Raw genomic sequence first — 21,213 nt, 5'->3', positions numbered from 1 at the left:
ATGTGTCCTAGTTGTCACAGAAGTCTAGATCCTCCTTGTATGGGTGGAAGTGATCTTAAAAATCATTATGATACCGTAAATCAAACAATGTCGCACAGGTAGCAAATGAAATGCACAAACAAGGACATAAAAAAGAAAAGAAGTTTTATTTAGCCTGTTATTGGCAGCTGGGTACTGTACTTTGCAAGATGGAGAGAGAGAAGGATTAGAAACTGTGAGTTCATGCTAACTTCCAGGTCCACTTGAACGGATGTAACTCTAAAACTGCCTTACTGAATTCAGTATGGATTTACCAGATATTAGGCAAATTCCTACTCCTCTCTCCATCTTCATTTTCTCATAGTTAGAAGTGGTACTCTAAAGTGTGCTTTGTGAACAGACCATTCCTTTCACATACTGCAACCAGTGCAATGCTTATATAAATATTATTCTTGTGATTTTAGCCTGATAAAGGCCAATGAAGAGTGACATGCAATCTCCCTCTGAAAGCATCATAAATTTTAATCTCATACACTCAATTCTGTGTCCTCTGATCAAAACCCAGAAGACAAAATGTTTTTCTCAACTTGAAATTGGCACTTCCTAGTCATTCCTCAAAAATGGCATCATTTTGCCTTTCTTCCTGCAGATTACCTGGAGATTACATCAGGATGATAACAGAAATGGCTAAGCGTTTTTTATAAAGCAAATAAGAAAAATAGGAAGCATACGGCTAGAGTGGATCTAGGTAAGAAACCACTAATAAGTGCCTATAAAGTCACTGGATCCTCACTTGACCTGCTCTAAAAATATTTACTAACATTAAATGCTGGTTCCACTTTGTAAAGAGACGGCTCAGGGTAACAAAAATAACTTGCTATTCATAGGAGCAGAACCAGGGAAGTAGCTACTTTTTTCAGTTACATGCAGAACTGAATGGGAGAGAAACGCCTTCTCACAAAACAGGCAAGGGGTTCTAAATCCCCTAATATTTTGTCTAACCCAAATGGGGTAGCTTTATTTTACCCCATCCCTCCAGTCTTTCTTTACAGGCAGTTATAGACTTTGAGGTAACACGTGGTTCTTCTCACTTTCTCCAGGGACTTCTCTGCCTAGAGCTGTTCCCGCTGTAGCCAGGGCTGTCTGGCAGACAGAGCCCCATCTCCAGCATCTACCACCCAGTCCCACACCAGATCCTTTGGTTCATCTCACTTTATAACCTTTCTGAGGCAAATGCAAGATTTCATAGTTCAATGCAGTTAAATTTCAAAATGTCTTTCATAGCATATGATAAAACTTGGTTTACTTGAAAAGACTATCCTTTGTCCAATGTTTACAGCAGTAAATTTAAAAAGAAGTATTTAGAAAATGGAACTCTTATTTGCAATCAGCTGATGACTTCAGCAAATACTAGTATTTTCCATTAAAAAATCCAGAATTAGAAGGGAAATAGACATACTGACCTCATAGGGTCTCATTTCTATGTATGCCAGAAGACTGCAGCAAGCTCTTAGTGAACAGCTTTGAAAAAACACTGCTAAACACAAATGCTTCTATTGTAATACTCCAGCTATTTTAATTATAGCAACTAACAAAGCTTTTGTGTTTTCTGTGCAGCCACCCAGTTCGTAGTTTGAGCAGAAGACATTTCAGTTCTGGAAAAGATCGCTTGATATCAGGATTTTTGAAACTGTTCTGAAGTTATGACGATTCCTTGTGATTTCTGCACATTTCTAAAATTTATTACACATTTCTGAAATTTATTAAGAAATCCTGTGTCTTCACAGTTGTAAAGGGTTAACAGTGTTTGAACACTTGCTCTCAAAAAATTATAAATCCCTCTTAATATAGTCTCAAATGCTTCTTTGCAATAATTAGTATATAACGTTTTCTTCTGGGTTTGGATATGAAGCTGAGCCAGCTTTCCTCTTTTGTTAGTTTTTAATGTCCAGTTATGACTGAACTCATAACCTATATTTAGTGTTCTAATTTAAGAAGTCAGATTTTTGAAACATTGAAAAATAGAGAAACTTTTAAATTCAAGGGGACAAATGAAAGAAGGGTCAGTGGGAGCTGTAGAGTGCTTAGAGGAAAGGAGAGAGAAGCCATGTAGCTAGGTGTCTGAAAAGAATTTAGGAGACTAAATTAGGCCCATCCATTTTTTTAAGTTTATTTTAGGCCACTCCTTTTTTAAAAAAGTTTGTATCCACAATCATGACAAAAAACAGTCATGCAAGGTATTTCCCAAACATCCAGTCTTACAGCAAGAATATATTTCATTAAGTAAATTCTATTTTAAAATTTTCTTTTTTTTCCCCAATCTGCATTCAACGTTGAATCGTAATATTTATTGCTTTTTTCTTGTTGTTGTTGCTTTAAATGACTTTTTGTGATACATTTCCACCAGCCATTGCATTTCTAAGGCAATGGACTTTAAACTGCTTAAAGAACCATCACAGGATGTTATGAAAACCTACCTATCAAGAAGACTGAGCTAGATTGAGGTGCATGTAGTAAAACAAACCATGAGCAAATAGATTCCAGCTCTGTTTCACATGGAAAGTTTCCTTTTAATGAGTAGGAGTTATTTTAGGTATATATTATTCAGAACCTAGGGACTTATAAATCTGAATATCTTAAAACTGCAGTGACAGAAAAAGCATCGAGATACCTTTCCTCTATAGAGAGTAAACAAAAAACACATTTCTAGCTCTGCAGCTTCCTAATATCCCAAGAGACTTTTTCTTCGTTAGCACTGACATTAATTTTCCAGCAGCTGTGGTAGGGTAGGTAAAATGCACATTTGTCTTCAAAACCTCATCACTGCGGTTCTAGTGAAGCATTCTCTGATGGCCACTTGTTTGAACCTCTAGTAAATGATCAGTCATGGCAAGTAGACCCCTAATCAGAAGGAAACGATAACAACGGCATCACTTAGCTCTTGTGTGTCACTTCTGCCCCTTTCACCTCTTCCCACAGCTACTAGTATTCCCGTAGTTTTCTTTGGCATAAGCAACAGACACTTCATTATTTTCTGTTCTTTAGTCCCCAGTAGATTCTGGGAAAAGCCCTCATTTGCATTGCATGGGTATAAAACAGATTATCAGCAGACAGGCAGGTATCATCAGCCACCACCTACCAGGTTGAAATTTATACTTCTATATGAATTGTGCAATGGTTTAAGGGCAAAAGAGTATTCTTTTGGCCATTCTTACTGCCAAGGAAAAGTTTGTATTCTAACTTCTCAGAGCACCTTTCAATGAATCACAGAAAAAATCTTTCACTAGATAAATTTAAAGTTGCTATAATGATATCTTTTCAATCCAAGAGATGTGTTCAACAAATAAATGAATGAGCTTACAGAAGAAAAGTGAAATTTTCCTGTTTCTTTGAAGCTTGTTCATTCAATATAAGGTAGGTAATTCGTATCAGAGAAAGTGAAAAAATATCCATCAGCCATAGACCACACATGCAAAATCTGAAACACAGATTTCTCAGCTGGTGTACAGAAATATAGCACGTTTGCCAAACTCAGTCTTACAATGATAATCCCTTAAAAAGAAGACAGCTACATTTTTCAACCAACTATTCTAAGAAATTAAAGGAAGTTACTATCATTTCAGAAGTTCTTTAAAATATGTTCCTTTTAAAAACTGCCTTACTGATCCGTAAAATATATCCACCTATTGTAATCCCACAACTTCACTTGCCTGTACTTGATACTTAGGGAAAAAGAATAGAAACCAGTTGTATCTAAAATAATCTTGGTATACCCTTCTGTTTTCCAAATGCCAGTGATTTGCAGGCTTCTTGAGTGAGAGGCATCATCCAGACCACGGTTTCCCAAAAAGCCTGCCCTACGTAAGTGCATCTAACCATTCAGCTGCTTGTGTCTACTAGCTGGGTACAGAAGAGGAGAAGACAGAGGACAATGAAAGGGAAGGTGGGTGCAGTGAAGGACTGCTTCACAGCGAGACAGAGCTGAAGCTGGCAGGAGCTACTGGAGAGACACAGGAGCACTTCTCTGATGTGAGAATTGGGAGCTACGTAAAGTCTCGTTAGCCTTTAGTCTTTGCTCTCTGCCAGCTTGACTTCATGGTTGTTGTATCTCCTGTACATGCGTAGTGTGTGGCAGGCAGAGAGGAGCTATCAAAGGCCACTGAATCAGGGGTTATGCTGCTATAAACACAAAACCAGCAGGATTTAGGCTCCCTGCTGGGGTTCACACAAGCCAGATGGAAGCATGCAGGAAGCAAATTCCTAAAGGAATAAGATGTGGGTGCTAGTTAATCACCAAATCCTCATGTTACATTTTATCACCAGATTCTGACCTGTTACTTGTCATTTTTAGGGCTGTGGCATCTTGTAAGACAGTCTCATTTTCAGTCCCATAAACCTGTAAAAATTTAGACCTTTCCAGTGTCACAAGTAAGCCCAGTCAGTGAATAATAGCACTGTTGTATCTGAGTCAACTGGTCTAACTATTTCTCGTGGCTTAGCAGGGATTTCGGACATTCACATCACCTTTTTAGTATGAGAAAACGTGGTGCTAAAAATTTCACATGATTATTTCAGCTCAGGCTGAAATGTTGCTGTTTTAAGACTGGTCACATACTTGCAATTCACCTAACTCTTGTGTGTTCCTGTCCTCCTCATCCTAATCACAGCTTTTATAACTCATGTTGCTGTTCTCCCTAAGGCTCAAAACACATCCAACCCTATGGTCAATACATCTATGGGATGTCTCTGATTACAACCAGATTTTCTCTTACTACGTACCTTGAAGTAATCCTGAAACATGAAATAATAGCAAATATTGATGTGTAAAAACCTCTATATTCTTATTATGCAATCATGGCAGTTAGAGATGAAATATATACATAGTTCATCCATTCTCTGTGACAGATTTAGATCTGTTTTATGAGACTTTAGGGTTTACTGTTTGCTCTCATAATCTGCAGCAGTTGCAGAAATGGTGCCCAGAGCTTCAACAGCATCTCCAGTCCCTCCTGACTCTGTGCCTGACCATGCTCTTGTGCAGGAAGAAAAATGGTACCTATTTTTCCCTCCTCTACTGTACAATCTAGAGATAAGATCCAATACTGCAATATGTAATAAACATCCGCCGACTGGAATTGCTACCCCATGTCTTTCTCTACTGAACTTCTTGCTCTAAAGACAAGTTTCAAGCCTGGGGATCCTGTGCTGAAAGAAGGCAAGGGGGTGGCGCTGGGCACGTGTGCCACAGCGGTGCCGCCTGCCTCCACATGGACATGGCTGTCATGGGACCCGAGAGCCAGGTCCCAGCTCCTGGCTGATGGAGCCTGGAAATATTGTGAATTAGCTCCCAGCACAGCCTTGGCACTTGGTGGAGGGCAGTGCTGGCTCCTGCCTCAGCTCTGGTCGGGCAGTAGCAGAAACTGGGACCTGGGACTAGTTTCTGTCACATACCAAGCTAATGTGGTAGGTGTGCGGTGACATGAGAAGCACTGGTTTTCACTGTCAGGTATTTTTTTTTGTTATTTACTCCACAACCACCACTGGTGCCATCCTATTATTCCTAGTTACATTCTTACGAACACACAGGTTCACCACCCCCCAGAGTTCATAGGCTATGACCACTTGTCCTATCCTCACTATGCTTAACTGAGGAATGCTGCTCTGGGCTTTTTTTTTTCTTTTTTCTTTCTCTTACTTCACACCCTACCTCTCCACTCAGTTTTGTTGCTTTTTCCTGAAACCTTTCCAGCTTATCAATGTCTTCCCTCTAATGTAGTGCACAGTGTGATTCTTTAAATTTAGTGGAATTAGATTAACACAGAGAAACACAGACCCCTGCTTGTTTTATCAGCTGGAATTCTGATACAAGCACCTCAGAAAAGATTTGCAACTATCTTTTGTAGCAGCCGTAGTGTTCTGCAAACTCAGTTTGATTTTGGTGTTCTCCCTCAGATTTAGGCTTTTTTCTTCACTTCTCATTAACATAATTCTTTTCTTGCTATATATATATAGATAAAATCCTTACGAAACTCCTCTTTCCTCCAGAGATTTGACTTAAAAATTCATAACTTTTATAAATATATCGGCCTACTTCTTTTCCACATAGTAACTTTATTCTCTGTTGATGCTTGTTAGTCTTAGATTCTTTGTGCATTTTCCTTCTCTTCATTGCTGTTTTCATTGCTTCCAATAGTCATTTACATTTTAATTAATTAGTTTTATTTTATATCTTAATTTAGATCAACCATTACAAAATCCATTACATTTGAGAATTAACATAAAATTACTGAACAGAAACATCTGGGAAGAATATAAAGCACGTGTAAATTATCTCCTCATTTGTCTTACAGTTTCAAAAGGGAAAAACTGAGGAAGGAATTCTTAAAACAAGGACTTTTAAGACCAGGAATACTCGTCACTTTAAATGTATTATCTCTGGATTTGTTCTTGAGATAGTTAAAATTTGTGAAAAAAATCCCAAAAGATTAAATAACACAATTATCAGTCTTTTCCTATGCCCTGATAGTAACTAATGAGCTGGGTTTTGGCATAGTAACAACTCTTACTCTAAACCCATAGCAGAAAATGGAGGTGAATGTTCCAGGTGAGCAGCTGGAAGGGGAATGAGATTCAGAAAGAGAGTCCTTTTTTTTCCTTGGGAGCAGCACTGTTCCATGTAAGTATCAGCAGTAGGAAATAAGGAGTTGAGTAGAATGAGAATGGTAGAGATTCATATATATTTATTGTTTCCCATGGCTCAGAAGAACACTCAAAGGTGGGGAACCGATGCTGAGATATCCCACCAACTCAGCACCCCACCATTTACACTACAAAAAATAATCTATGCTGAAACAAGCACATTATGAACAACTGTAGATCACTGAAGGCATTAACAAGTGTTGACACATTTACTTTGATTAGAAAACAACAAAAAACCTGGTTATCCCAGCAGAATTTTTCATGCCTTGACTCTATCCATAGAGGTGGAAACATTAAAATATAACATTTGGTCTTTCCTGTGTGGGAAAGTTTTTTCAGTATAAGTTATGATATGACTTTATGTCAAAAATTAAGGCAGGAAAACCACGTGGCTTGTGGTTTTAACTGCCATATTTTGTTTTGGCTTACCCTATGTAATTTTAAGAGGCGTTTTAGTATGCACAGCTGTGCACCTTGGCTTCAGTGGTAATTATGCTAGTACAACTGACAAACTCTCTCTTGCAGGCAAAACCTTGGTTTTCCTAGATCTGATGCATGGGGAACAGCTATGGCTTCAGGAACATCCTGAAACAGTCACCCCAACAAATCTTGCCTAAACAGCATTTTAAACTATCTGCTGGGACATATTATACCATTTGAATGATGCATTGTGATCATTCCAATCAAACCAAAATAAAGCAATTAAGTGAATAGCATTGGTGTGATGGCCTTCCAGTTTTGCAGTTGTACCCTTCTTGCAGGCACCAAAAGATTTGTGCCTGCTTGGATGAGCAGTGACAAAGAAAAAAAACCTTTCTCTCCATTTTCTCTGGCAAATAAATGCCTCTGTGTACTCTTGCTATACGTTTGATATACATCCTTCAGCTTATCCAGGCTTTTCAATGTATTATACATATTTTGCTAGACCTGCCACTTCTCTACTGCTTTTAAAATTTCAGCATAAAGAAAATGTTAATCATCAGTCTTAACTTTCCTGTATTTTTTTCTTCCCTGTGAGCAAGTCATTACAGTATGTCTGATTACTAGGAACAAGGAACAAACATTTCCCCTCTGTGAAGAACAGGAAACAATGTTTGGAGAACAATCAAGTCAATTCTCCATGGAAAAAAAAATGTAGCAACTGGGGAGAGGCTTGACCTTTCTCCAATTAAAAAAAAAAAAAATCCATTTTCATCTAAAGAAGAAATCAGCTTATGTATTCACCCAATCTGACCTCTCTTCTAAAGATGTATTTCATGGTAAAGTATATTTAAATATCAAGTATAACCATGAAAAGAAACCAAAACACTAGGAGTTTTGGACTAAGTATTTTGCTTTCATCTCCTGAAATTCTTGTTTACATCTGCCTGCCATTGTAAATTACGTTTTCAGCTGAACATGAAAAAATGCACAAGATACAAAGAGAGGCCGTTCCCCTCCATGGAGCACACATGAACATGCACTGCCACCTGCTTGCAGCTGTAGTTTACATGGGGGAGTTAGTCTGGGAAATAACATCAGCAAAGGCAAAGCAACGGCTCTGACCACAGTCCAGCTGGGGTCTTGTAAACCAACAGTTCTCTTCTCTGGTTGGAGTTTTTAATTTCGTTTTGTATTTTTTCCAATATTTATTAAATATCAGGGAAAAAAAAGGGGGAGACAAACGTGTATGGCAGTGGCACATGCATTGATTCCCTTAATATGACACAGTTTGAAGTCATATGGGTATGTATGCCTCCTGCCACCCGTCTCATCCAATTACATTTCATGCTCCAGATTTCTGTTGTATTGCATAGTTCTTCCCTTTGGACTAATAATTAATTCTTCAGTGTGGGGCAGTATGCAATTTTGTTGCCACAGCATCTAAGGAGTCACAATACGGTTCCCCGTTTGGCCCAAAGGGAGGAAGTAATTGGTGCCAATTTTTAACTGATGAACAATACTTCCCTGTGTGACAGCTCAGACATGTGGTTTGTGCATCTGGGAGCTAAACACAAGGTTTAAATGTTCCCACTCGCACCCCACACAGCAGAAATTTGATGGAAATTTTTCTCCTTGCTGTGCTGCGTAACAGCTGCACTGACCATCTCAATACTGCCATTAAAATCCCTGGGTCAGTGCTCCCTCTCTGGCCCCACAACAAGTGCCATGAGAACACTGACATCTCAATACATTACATTTCAGAAGAAAATGCAAATTTACCAGTCATATGCAGCAACAATGTTACCAGAGTGTACAGTTTTAGTATTAGTTTTGCCCTTTTGGATGGTATTTCCCCACTTGCTGATCAACAACAGAATCTCAGGGAAGGGAACCTTTTTTTTTTTTTCTCTTTTTAAAGCATATTTGTAGATCTTTTGGCTAGGAAAAAGAAAAGGCTTGAAAAAATGAAACATACACAGTTGTTGGGGCACAGAAAAAGGGGCTGCAGGAAAGAAGCTAATGTTTATTTGTCATATTTTTGAATTCACTATTTTTCAACTGAACTCATTTCCACAGATGAAGTCATGGTTTTTAGACGCCTGAGTCCGGCATTACTAAAATAGCAAATGCTCCTTGCAATCCCTCTGCATGCTTAAAGCTGACACATTTCCACCACCGAGCTCCCAGCCTCCATGCTCCCTTGACAGGAACAGCATAGCCGCTCTGACCTTACCATGTCCAAAACCAAGACATTAAGAAAGGGCAGCAAGAAGATCAGAACTGCTTATTCTAAGGGGAGAAAGACACATTGCAAAGGCAAATGCAATGAGTGGTGCCTGTCAGGTACAAATTCCTACTTGGAGCTCACAGGAGACTGAGGAAACAATGTTCGTTGAAAGGCTGCACACTTAAAAATTTCTGTGAACTGATAACCCGTGAAACTCATTGCCATTAGACGCTACGGAGCTTAAAACACATCAAGAAAAAGATTAGGCGCATATGGGCAAATTCAAACACTGACATGCACAAGGACATGAAGAAGCCGAGAAGAATTTGACTGGGCAAGCAGGAGGGTGTGAAGCCGTACCTGCAGTTTGTAAAGATTACGGTTTTTTTCCCCCACAGAAAATAGTGCTCCATTGGTGCTTGCCAAAGCACTCAGCCACCATCTGACATCAGGCTGAGAGCTTGTTGATTAATATGTGTAGAATAACCTTTCTGGCACATTTCTTTAAAATTACTGGTCGCATTGTAGCTGTGTTTCAGGTTTTACTCCCTCTAGAACCAGATAGTCTGTCAAATGCATTCAGCAAATAATATGTTCACTGAATTTCATGATGTATTAGAAAGCTATTATTGAAAGGAATGTTGTCAATGGTTCGTTCAGCTCTGGTCAAGGCTCTGCCATATGGGCTGCTGTTGACTGAATTTGCAAATCGTCCTACACATGCAGCAAAATGCATCACAAGAACAAGTTAACTTTATAAATCTCAATCAACTTTTCCCTTTGCTTGAAACAACGCTGCTATTGTCTTATTTGCAAAATTCCTCTTGGGATATAATGATCTTTAGTCCCAACATATCACTGTAGTACCACAGAGATCTTAACTTTTACAGTTTGTTTGCAAAATTAAGCAATTAAGCTTGCAAACTCAAAATTTCTCAAAATGTTTTTTGTCTCAGAAATCAGGTGTCTGGGGGCTATTTTATAAAACATAAGGAACAAATTCTGTCAGTAATTGTCTCACATTGAGTACAGAGCAAAAGACTGATAACCATTTCTTAGAGATTTAGCTATACATTTATCATGAACTGTGGGAATATCCTAGCAAGTTATAATTAGTATTCGTTAATCACAAAAATGGATTCATTTCTCTTTTCACATTCCATCCAGGTTTTAATGCATATTATGGACTCGATTCCACCTACTTTGTGGGTCTTTTCCATTTTAACTCATTCCATTTGTCCAGTTAGAGTTAAAAAACAAAATGAAGTTGGCAATTGTACAGTCCTTCATAACTCTGTAGTCATACTGAAGAAAATACCTATTACCCAAAAAGTTAACTTCCATTTCCACTGGCACTGGAAAAGCATTTCTAAATTAGCCTTACAACAAAAAAATCACTGTCATTCTGTTTCATCCTGTGAAGATTTACCGCTGGGTGTGCAGCCCCTTCTGACCGGTAGAATACTGAATCCACCGATCCAACCTTTTTTTTGCAACATTGAGCCTTATTCTTTCTGTACCACCTGCTAAGTGTCAAATAAACTTTGCCTTTTTGTACAGTATAAAATTAGGGCTACCTATGGACCTGTATAAGAGGCAACCCTCAGTGAAAACAATAGCAAAATGCCAACACCACCATTTCTAGTCTGGCAATGGGTCTGGCACCACAGGCTGGTCAGAGCCTGTTGATTTTGGCACTAACACATGATAGAATTTGTCACAGGAATACGCCATAGAAGTTCTTGAAAGGGGAGACGATGTTTGCGTTTGGCGTGTTAGGGAACTGAAGGCTACTAGTAAGATCCAAGTGAGAGCTGCTATGGTCATAACCTTTGCTAGTAGTCTTATGAATGGCTGCATATAGGGCAACATTGCAATAGCAAGCACACCCCAGAGAAAAGGGTGTTTCGGGACTCCAGGCATGGTATGAGAGCTTGTACAAAACTCTTAGCTGTGCGTGGAAGAGAGAAGGCTGTAACCTACAGAAGCTGCACAGAAGAATTGCAAAGCTGAATTTGTCAGCGAAGTTGCAGGCCTGAGTGACAAGCCAGCTATTGATGTTGTCCACAGTGACAGAGGAGCTGTCTGTGAGGGTTTGAGGAAAAAGTTTAAAATCTTCCTTAAACTTTAGCTGCTGGCAAGAAACCCATGAGATGCTATCAGGCAGAGGCCAGTCAAAACAAACTGGAGGCTTGGTGTTTCAAGCCAGTGTAAAAAATACAGACAATGAGGAACTGTTTGAAACAATGGTGACTTTCAGATTCTTTTTATAGTTCGTCTTGAATTTTTCCCAGAAGAACACTATCTTGGTGTGAAAAGTGGCACGCAAAAGTGAAAAATTCATACATTTCCGCATTTTCAAAGAACAAAAAAGGGTACTGAATTAATATATATTTGGTGCAAACTTCTAATCAAGAATGACCCACCTCTATAAGGATTATATTAAACATATATTATGATTATTAAACATATACTATGGTTTTCCTTAGCCTGCTCTTCGATTCCTTCAGACACCTAGTGTATTTAAATCATTATGCTCTTTACTATTTACTCACTGTCATGACTGAAAATCCTTCTATAGCAAGAGCATGACTTCATCTCAGAAGCCTTTTAATTACATCTTCTTCCAGTATTTCTGGCTTTTCCTGGCTTTTTCCAGCTTAGCTTTACCTCAGTCCCACATGCCAGCCCTGCAGTGCCAGGGCGTGGGAGAACACCACTTTATACGGGGCAGCTGGAGAGGAAGTGGAGATGGAGACAATAAGGATCAACTGAAAGGCTAGGAGGGAAAACAAAGCTTTGTCTCCTAAATTCTTTTGCCTTAAAAAAAATTGCACCTCCAATTTGCCTTAAAGAAATTGCACCTCCAAGTCCATAGGCAGCCATGACTGCCAAACACAAGTTGCTGTACCCCCTCATGCCCCCATGTACACACCCTTGAGACTCCCCTCCACTCCTCCGCAATGAACCTTAGCACCCCTCCACTTCAGTGTCATCTCCCAGCAGAAACATACATATTTTCATGTTGTCCCTCCCTAAACTACCTTCCACTGGAGGAAATTTGACCTTGCCTGAGCTATATTGCATATCTGCTTTACTGTATATATGCTGTGCCTGGCTTTGCACCTGCCTTGTGACTACGTGGACTTGCCTGGTGGTCACCATGCTGTTGGCTGAACTTGGTTTCACTGGACCTGCTCTGTCCCTCCTGGCCAGGGATGGGGGAACAGCACTCTTGCCCCTGGGGCCAGCCTCAGCTGCCAGCTTGCCTCCACTCCCACAGGCCCTTGAGATAAATGACTGGGGACAATCTAATCTTCCAGTGTTCCTCCTCATCGCTTTCCCCATTCTTAGGAAAGCAATTCTTTCTCTATGGCTAGTATCGGGGACCTGTCTTTCAACGCAATGCATTCAGCTGAGTTGTGTTGAGATATTCTTAATCTTGCTCTTATCTTTTCTGCTTGGTTCCATTTTTGAGTTAACTCTACAACAAGCAGCCCAGCCTAGATAAACAATCCCATACATCTTCCTCATCCTAAAAAAGACAATTGTTTCCCAGTTCCTGTGTGGCTGGATGGTTACACAGATGGTGTGAACGTCCTTCTGCATGAAGATTTTGGTTCTGGCATTGTTTGTCTCACAACTGAACACTCACTGTCCCACGACGTCTCCTTCACTTACATTAAATTGTTCAGCGGATTTACAAAGTCTTGCATTCAGTGTCTCCCTCACTTTCCAGAAGAGCAAAAGGCTGAGGAGAAGCTTTACTGATCAATTCTGCCAAAGTGAGCAAAAGTTTTCAAGGAGATGCTTTATGATACTCATTTTCCAGTGGCTGGCTTGACTCGCCATGCTCCATTAAGACAGCTTTGTGTACTAAGCAAGCCTCAGAAATGGAAAATTGTGTCTTACGGTAATTTAGACACCACCCCCCCAAAAAACATGATTAATTCCTATAGGATATGTGCTGGCACAGTTCCAAGCAGCTGGGCTTGCACAAAGCAGCCTTTTTTTCTTTAATAGATCCTGGTGAAGTTTTGTCCCTGTCTATAAAAATTGCCTGTATTATCCTGAAAATAGAAGCAATTGAGCTTTCCCTGACCTGATCTGGAGGAAACATAAAAAAGCTCATTTTGTTACAAAACTTAATTAATTTACGCTTTCAAAGTTCACCACAAAAACTTGATTGAAAAGTATTTGGGAAAGCAAAGGAGGCCTCAAAAATGCTATTACTTACCATTGATTGCGATGCTCTCACCCATTCAGATTTTTGGGGAGTACTCTGAAAGTTTTCTAAGCACAACAATTGCACAATAGTATGCAAAACAGACACGGGATTTCCTAATATTCTCCAGTTTCATGCTGGAGAACTGCTAAAAACCACTATTTGCATGGTTTTCTGGGATGCAAGGCTAGGTTCATAGCATCATCACATTGCTTTTGCAAATGCTGAAACAGAAGCAAGGCTGCTATGTGCCCTAAACAGAGATGTTCATCCTGCATGAGAGTTTTATTCTATACCAAGGATTATTTATAGAAACAATCTCCCTGTGTTGAGTAGTCAAAGGACATTTATGGATTTATTTAATTTTCATTTAATGTTTTCATCCTGTTTTTTGTTTTCACTGAGGTCAACTTGCAAGTGTTTATAAGGCTAGCTTGGAAAGCTCAAACAGTGAGTTCTGCATGGCTGAATTATAGAAAAATAAACAAAACTAACCCTACTCCTATAGTTATCATTCTGTCCTCTTGGATTTTTGGTTTTCTGGTGGGTTTTGTTGTTTGTGGTGGTTTTTTCTTTTCTTTTTTAAAGCCTATCTTCAAAGTATTGCCCTATTTTGTACTTTACCTCTCTCTTTTGAGCAATTGATTTTGAAGTATGTCTCTCAAACATTGATTTGTAAGGACATCATTAATTTTATCCTCAAAATTATACATATTTCAAACTCCTACCAGCTCTCCCTTTATTTGTTGAAAATGTGATCAAATCAGGGTTAAGGAATTGAGAAGAGGCTAAGGAAACATTCAATGAGAATGTAGAAAGAAGTCTATATATGTGATGTATAGCTCCCTTTAATGTACTAAGCATCTTGATTTTTGTGCAAAGAAATTTACAGAAATAAACAATAGTTTTTAAGAAATTATTTGATACACGTGGAAAAAATAGGCAAGTTTTCAGGCACAGAACTCCAATCAATCATAATTCAGTGGTGCCTCTGTTGCAATTTTTAATGTAGTTATTCTTATCACAGGTCAGTACATCAGGAGTCGCCATTTTACCAGCTGTGAATCAAAGTACATAGGCAAATAAGTAAAGGTATTGCTATCCAAATGATAGTCATAAGAATTAGACACTTACTTACACTTACAAATCTGTGCTCTAGCTGTTTGCATAGAGACATACAGGGCACCTGAAGTGGAAGAGAGACCTGAGCACTTGTACATGAACTGAACACCCATTCCCACAACCCCACAATATAATCAGGTCTTTCTGCCAATGTTTTGTATAAACATGCAATTATCTCTTGCATGCAACTACTTGCATCCTACTTTTGGGCAGAAAGAAACTGCCATGGAACAATAATTGTGTAAAAACTGAAGCTAGACCTCAGACAAGCTCTACATGCAAACTGAATCCTAATTTGAATGCTTCCAAGTTAAGGAGTGTTTCCAAAACTCAAATAATACCTGATTACATGTAATTTTTAGAGTGCTCTGTTTTTTCAGTCCATCATATTTCATAAATGTTCTTTTATGTAACTGAAATATTTTGGATGTGTGAGAAATTTTATACATTTGAAGTTCTGAACTATATCAAACTTCCAGGAAACAGGCCTATTTAAAAGGAGAAACTTCTGTGTAGCTGTAGATAAACCATCTGACAGACAAAATGCCTACAACTCTGATGTTGAGCCTTAACACTGGTATTGCTAACTCCTGAAAAACACTTTTGTCTGCTCTCAGAGCTACAATAAAAAATAATCACTACAAGAAAGCAGCTGCCCATAGAGATACAGGAGAAGAAACCCACAGAAAAGTAGGAGATGAAAGGGAAATGTGTGTTAACAAGAGCCAGTGGAAGTGCACAGGGCTTCATTAACAACTTTCTGGTCCCTTGGAGGCTTTGCTTCGCAACCCAAAACTCCCCTGCCTGAGACAACGAGCTGGCAAGTGTCACCCCTTCCAGAACTTGGCTCCGAATCAGAATGGCCTAATTAAAGATTAATGCTCTTTGCTGAAAATTAATAACTGCTTCACATCTCTCAGAGAATGAGTCAAAAACTTTTCATATTTTTACAAGTAAAATAAAGCTGTCTAATTGGATTGCAGCTTCAGGAACTGCAGGTATTCACCTGGGCATCCTGTGGTGATTGTTTTAAAGCTGATTTGAAGCTGTATTGTCATACACGGGGCTGTTGTCATCACCCAATTGATTGGCTTTCAAAGCTGTTATCAGATCCTAAGTCAGCAGTAACTCATATAATTTTAGGAAATATTCTTTGATAGTAACATTAGGTTTGTGTGAAATTTTCTAATTAGAGTTTAAAAAAAAAATATCACCCTCACAAAGTGAGAAATCAAAGAGAATTCAACTGTTTCAGTGTGCCATACTTTTCCTAAAATATATCTAAAATGGTAAGTAATGAATGCCCATTTTAAGAACTGTTTGATTGCATCATTTTGTAACTAATTAATTAATTTGATGTGGCATCTAAGACTATGTCTTCAATGAAAGAGAAATCAAGTGAACTATACGAATGAGCCCAGAGAAAGGTATGAGGAGGCAGCATCAGAGTCAACACTCACTTCTGCCCTTTGCTACATTTTTCCTCTGTTGTGCCAGGCAGAAATAACTCCCATTTTATGATTAAAAGAAGTTCTGCTCTCAGGATTCATTGTGATGCTCACACACACATTGTCAGTGGGGATTTCATAACAAACAGGAAGACAGCTTTTACTTTTCAGATCCATTTTGTCCACACTGAAAAACGTTAAATGTTCAAAGTCTCCCAACATGTCTGTGTTGTAAGAAAACACCCACAGAAAACTGAGCTTTACCCAAGATAAGTGCCTATTTTCTAAATCTGTTTCATTCATTCATCTTTATCATTATTAGAGACTCAGATTGCTGCATTATTTTAAACTTCAGGTTTTGGCTTTGATTGTCTATTTGGAGCAAATTTAATGATCTTACTTTACTTTGGAAATCAGAGATCTAACAGGCCATGCTGGGAAGCACAGATTAGCCTGACTCTCGAGTGAGTGTGTATCATCATTATCACATGCCTGAGCCAACGGTTACCATATTCCCTGGGACTGCTGCCATCAGGTCTTCAGGGAATGCTCTACCAGATTTTAAATGAGGAATGACCTTTACATAAAATGGCAGCATCCAAACAGTTTAGACATCCTGTTTTAGCTGGAAATGTATTCTGAGCTAAAATGATTTTAGAATCTTTTTTTTTTCTGACATAAATTTTCTGCTATACTTGATCCATATTACTTTGCATCTCAAAACTGCAGCATTATGTAAAATGTAGCATGTACAGTTTAGCAGCTTTCAGACTGATTATAGAATCATAGAATCATAAAACAGTTTTGGTTGGAAGGGACCTCTAAAGGTCATCTAGTCCAAACCCCCCTGCTGCGGGCAGGGACACCTTCAACTAGATCAGGTTGCTCAGAGCCCCGTCCAACCTGACCTGGAATGTTTCCAGGGATGGGGCATCCACCACCTCTCTGGGAAACCTGTGCCAGTGCTTCACCACCCTCAGCGTAAAAAATTTCTTCCTTGTATCTAGTCTAAATCTACCCCCCTTTAGTTTAAAGCCCTTCCCCCTTGTCCTGTCGCAACAGGCCCTGCTAAAAAGTCTGCTGCCATCTTTTCTATAAGCCCCCTTTAAGTACTGACAGGCTGCAAGAAGGTGTCCCTGAAGCCTTCTCTTCTCCAGGCTGAACAACCCCAGCTCTCTCAGCCTTTCTTCACAGGAGAGGTGTTCCATCCCCTTGATCATTTTTGTGGCCCTCTTCTGGACCTGCTCCAACAGGTCCGTGTCTTTCTTATGCTGAGGGCTCCAGAGCTGGAGGCAGTACTGCAGGTGGGGTCTCACCAGGGCAGAGTAGGGGGGCAGAATCACCTCCCTCGACCTGCTGGCCACGCTTCTTCTGATGCAGCCCAGGGTACGCTTGGCCTTCTGGGCTGCAAGCGCACATTGCTGGCCCATGTCCAGCTTTTCATCCACCAGTACCCCCAAGTCCTTCTCGGCAGGGCTGCTCTCAATCCCTTCATCCCCCAGCCTGGATTGATACTGGGGGTTGCCCCGACCCAGGTGCAGGACCTTGCACTTGGCCTTGTTGATCCTCATGAGGTTCACACGGGCCCACTTCTCGAGCTTGTCCAGGTCCCTCTGGATGGCATCCCGTCCCTCTGGCGTGTCGACCGCACCACTCAGCTTGGTGTCATCTGCAAACTTGCTGAGGGTGCACTCAATCCCACTGTCTATGTCACTGATGAAGATATTAAACAGTACCAGTCCAAATATGGACCCCTGCAGGACACCACTCATCACCAGTCTCCATCTGGACATTGAGCCGTTGACCACTACCCTCTGGAGGCAACCATCTAACCAATTCCTCACCCTTTACTGGACAGTCCACCCATCAAATCCATACCTCTCCAGTTTAGAGAGAAGGATGTTGTGGGGGATCGTGTCAAAGGCCTTACAGAGGTCCAGATAGATGACATCTGTAGCCCTTCCCATGTCCACTGATGTAGTCACTCCACCATAGAAGGCCACGAGGTTAGCCAGGCAGGACTTGCCCTTGGTGAAGCCATGCTGGCTGTCTCGAGTCATCTCCCTGTCCTCCATGTGCCCTAGCATAGCTTCCAGGAGGATCTGTTCCATGATCTTGCCAGGCACAGAGGTGAGACTGACTGGCCTGTAGTTCCCTGGGTCTTCCTTTTTTCCCTTTTTAAACATGGGGGTTATGTTTCCCCTTTTCCAGTGAGTGGGAACTTCACCGGACTGCCACGACTTCTCAAATACGATGGATAGTGGCTTAGCAACTTCATCCGCCAGTTCCTTCAGGGCCCACAGAGGGATCTCATTGGGTCCCATGGACTTGTGCACCTTCAGGTGCCTTAGATGGTCTCAAACCTGATGTTCTCCCACAGTGGGCGGCTCTTCATTCTCCCAGTCCCCGCCTTTGCCTTCTGCAGCTTGGGCGGTGAGGCTTGAGCACTTGCCGGTGAAGACCGAGGCAAAAAAGTCATTGAGTACCTCCACCTTCTCCGTGTCCTGGGTAACCAGGTCTCCCATTTCATTCTGGAGAGGGCCCACATTTTCCCTTGTCTTCCTTTTATCCCCGGTGTACCTACAGAAGCTTTTCTTGTTGTCCTTGACGTCCCTGGCCAGATTTAATTCTATCAGGGCTTTAGCTTTCCTAACCTGATCCCTGGCTGCTCGGACAATTTCTCTGTATTCCTCCCAGGCTACCTGTCCTTGCTTCCACCCTCTGTAGGCTTCCTTTTTGTGTTTGAGTTTGTCCAGGAGCTCCTTGTTCATCCACACAGGCCTCCTGGCGTTTCTGCCTGACTTCCTCTTTGTTGGGATGCATCGCTCCTGAGCTTGGAGGAGGTGATCCTTGACTATTACCCAGCTTTCTTGGGCCCCTCTTCCCTCCAGGGCTTTGTCCCCTGGCACTCTGCCAAGCAGATCCCTGAAGAGGCCAAAGTCTGCTCTCCTGAAGGCCAGGGTAGTGAGCTTGCTGTGCGCCCTCCTCGGTGCCCTAAGGATCTTGAACTCCACCATTTTGTGGTCACTGCAGCCCAGGCTGCCCTTGAGCTTGACGTTCCCCACCAGCCCCTCCTTATTGTGAGAACAAGGTCCAGCATAGCACCACTCCTCACTGGTTCCTCTACCACTTGGAGAAGGAAGTTATCATCGACGCATTCCAGGAACCTCCCGGATTGCTTATGCCCTGCCGTGTTGCCCCTCCAACAGATGTCGGGGTGGTTGAAGTCCCCCATGAGGACCAGGGCCTGTGAGCATGAGGCTGCTCCTATCTGTCTATGGAGGGCCTCATCCACTCAGTCTTCCTGGTCAGGTGGCCTGTAGCAGACCCCCACTGTAACGTCACCTGTCCCTGCCTTCCCTTTAATCCTGACCCACAAGCTCTCGGTCAGCTCCTCATCCATCCCCAGGCAGAGCTCCATGCACTCCAGCTGGTCATTGACATAGAGGGCAACACCCCCTCCTCGTCTCCCCTGCCTGTCCTGCCTAAAGAGCCGGTATCCCTCCATCCCAACACTCCAATCATAGAGGCCATCCCACCACGTCTCCGTGATGCCAGTAAGGTCGTAGCCCTGCAGGCGTGTGTGTGTCTCCAACTCCTCTTGTTTATTCCCCATGATACGTGCGTTTGCATAGAGGCATTGAAGTTGGGCCCCCAATGAAGCTCTCTTACTGGCTGGAGTTCCTTTGTGCTGCTCTTCAGGTGCTCTCCTGCTGACCTGTGTTCCTTCTCCAGGCTCTGGGCATCTATTGCTGGCCCTGGCATCAAACTGGTAGGAGTGGGATGGATTGAGGTTCCCCTCTCCCGTCAACTTTAGTTTAAAGCCCTCTTCACCAGCTTGGCAAGCCTATGACTGAAGATGCTCTTCCCCTTCTCTGACAGATGTACCCCGTCAGCCCCCAGTAGACCAGGTTTCTCAAAGCAAATCCCATGGTCTAAGTAGCCGAACCCCTGGCTGTGGCACCAGTCCTGTCACCATTTGTTGATTCTCCTGATTTGACTGGCCCTTTCAAACCCCTTCCCTTTGATTGGCAGGATTGATGAAAAAACTACCTGCGCTCCCGAGTCCCCTACCTCCGCTCCCAGGGCTCTGTAGTCCTTCTTGATAGTCCTCAGACTGCTCCTGGCTGTGTCACTGGTGCCCATGTGAAACAGCAGCAGCGGATAATAGTCAGTGGACTGTACGAGCCTTGGTAGCCTCTTGGTGACATCCCTGATGCAAGCCCCCAGTAAGCAGCACACCTCTCTAGAGAGTGCGTGCCGTCGGCAAATGGGTGCCTCCGTACCTCTCCGAAGAGAGTCGCCTACTACTGTCACCCATCGCCTTTTCTTAGTGGCGCTGGTTGTTATACAGAGGGCAGATCGGGCTGCATTACTCAGCTCCAGCGCTTCTCCTGCTGTGACAGGACTTTCCTCTTTGGCCTGCAGAGCAGTGAAGCGGTTCTGCAAGGGCACCTCAGGCTTTGGGGGAAGCCTCTTCCTCCTGCTGGTCCTTGCCTTTGCAACCGTCTGTTCTGCATTATTGGTTCCCCTGCTCCCTTCTGCGTGTGCCGGTGGGGGAGTTTTTGGCTGTTTGGTTGTGGGCTGTGGGTCCGCTGCAGGCTGCGCTTGGAACCAGCTATCTATCTCCTTCTCTGCCTCCCTGATGTTACACAGCCTTCTCACCGCCTCCTGCAGCTCAGCCACCTGCTGCAGGAGGTCCTCCACCTGGGCACACCTTTTGCAGGCAGCTCTGCTGCCTGTCCCTACCCCCGGAGAGAGGTCTAGGCACTTCATTATGAAACCCTTTCATTGTGAAACCTGAACAAGTAGAGAGCTTTCCTCAGACAAAAATTCATGACATTACATATTTGTATTAATGAAATCCTCCTCAGTTAAATAGTATTTGAACGTAGGTATCCCACCTCTCTACAGGGGAAGGAACCATTACAATTGTGAATGGGACCATTACAACAGTTCTCTGCAATGGATGTTTCTGAATTTCTTCTGTTGAACCCATTACAACTGGCACTCAGAAAATTCATTAGAAAACCTTGCGGGTCAGAGTAGATATCTGAAATGCAGAGCAATCAAGCTCTGGTCTCTACTAT

The sequence above is a fragment of the Aptenodytes patagonicus genome, chromosome 4 (assembly GCF_965638725.1).
Source record: "Aptenodytes patagonicus chromosome 4, bAptPat1.pri.cur, whole genome shotgun sequence".
Taxonomy (NCBI): Eukaryota; Metazoa; Chordata; class Aves; order Sphenisciformes; family Spheniscidae; genus Aptenodytes; species Aptenodytes patagonicus.
Note: the sequence above shows the minus strand (reverse complement) of the source record.